The following is a 1971-nucleotide window of genomic DNA, read 5'->3' as shown; positions in this document are numbered from 1 at the left end:
GGATTGCTGGATCGAATGGTATGTCTATTTCTAGCTTTCTGAGGAAGCGCCATATCATTTTCCAAAATGGTTGTATCATTTTGCATTCCCACCACCCAGTGGTTTTTGAGCAAGGTGTTATTCAGTTTCCATGTATTTGATTTTTTTCTTTGCTCTTCCTGTTATTAATTCCTACTTTCATGGATTTTTGATCAGAGAAGATGCTTTGTATTATCTCAATGTTTTGGATTTTGTTGAGGGTTGCTTTGTGGCCTAAGATGTGGTATATTCTGGAGAATGATCCATGTACGTTGGAAAAGAATGTATACTTTGCTGCTGTTGGGTAGAGTGTTCCATATGTTTATGAGGTCACGATGGTTGATTGTGGCCTTCAGGTCTTCTGTATCTTGTTGAGTTTCTTTCTAGATGTTCTGTCCTTTACCATGAGTGGTGTGTTGAAATCTCCTACTACTATTGTGGAACTGCCAATTTCTCTTTTCAGTGATGTTAGGGTTTGTTTTATGTATTTTGGAGCTCTGCATTGGGTGCATAGATATTTATTATGGTTATGTCATCATGGTGGATTGTCTCTTTAATCATTATATAATGCCCTTCTTTGTCCTTTATGGTTGATTTTGCTTTAAAGTCTATTTTATCTGTGATTAGTATTGCCACTCTTGCTCTTTTTTAGGTTGCTGTTTGCTTGATATTTTTTTCCATCCTTTGATTTTTAATATATTTATGTCTTTGTGTCTAAAGTGTGTCTTGTAGACATCATATTGATAGTTCATGGTTTTTTTAATCCATTCTCTCACTCTCTGTCTCTTTATGGGTTGATTTAAGTCATTTATATTCAGTGTGATTATTGATAGGTGTGAGTTTATTGTTCTCATTTTGTAGTGCTTTTTTTTGCTCCTAACGTTTTCTTTGTTCCTCTTACTCTCTTATACTGAGTTCCTTTTGTTTTTGGAAATTCTTTTTGCTTCTGTCGTTATTGTAGATTTTGTATTTACTGAGACTTTAGGTTTTTCTTATTTTGATGAGTAGGTTTGTTAACTTTCTTTGTGGTTACCTTGAAATTAGCCTTTGTCTTCCTATGTTTGAACCAGTCTTTCATTACTTGATATCTCCTTGAAAATTCTATACCTACACAATGTAATCTCCTTTTTTTTGTTCTGATGTTGTTGTTATTTACAGATTGATGTCTCTGTTTTCCTGTTTTAAATCTTTTAATTGTGTTTTATCCTTGAGAGTTCATTACCTAGTTCAGTGTCTGCTGATACTGACTTGTGTCCTAGATTCAGGTTGTTGTCTGATGTTGTTGGTTCTCTAACCAAAGGACTCCCTTCAATAATTATTGTAAGTTTGCTCTGATTTTTACAAATTCCCTTAATTTCTGTTTAGAACTGTCCTGATTTCGCCGTCATATTTGAGCGAAAGTTTTTCAGGATATATCATTCTCGGCTGGTAATTCTTTGCTTTCAAGGTTTTATATATGTCATTCCATCGCCTTCTTGCCTGCATGGTTTCACCAAGTAATAAGAGCTTAGTCTTATTGTTTCCCCTTTGTATGTGACTTTTCGTTTTTCTTTTTAATTTTTTTATTGTTCTTTACAGGAAGGTTTACATAACAAATAGTTTCTCATTAAACAGTCAGTACACATATTCTTTTATGACATTGGCTAACAACCCCATGACATGTCAACACTCTCCCTTCTCCACCTTGGAGGACCTTCTATTTGGTGAAACTATACATAGCCAAAGTTACACCATTTCAAAAGTTTCTCCATGTACAATTCAGTGATATCGATTACATTCTTCCAGTTGTGCTGCTATTCTCACTATCCTTTTTCAAATTATTCCATCACCATTATCTTCAACTCACTGCTCCCTAGGCTTCCCATCAAACATTTGGATTTCTGTTGTCAATTTGACCTCACAGAGATAACTCTTTTTTTTAACCTTAAATGAAGGTTTGCAGAACAAATAGTT

The sequence above is a fragment of the Trichechus manatus genome, unplaced genomic scaffold, assembly GCF_000243295.1.
Source record: "Trichechus manatus latirostris isolate Lorelei unplaced genomic scaffold, TriManLat1.0 scaffold00284, whole genome shotgun sequence".
NCBI lineage: Eukaryota > Metazoa > Chordata > Mammalia > Sirenia > Trichechidae > Trichechus > Trichechus manatus.
Note: the sequence above shows the minus strand (reverse complement) of the source record.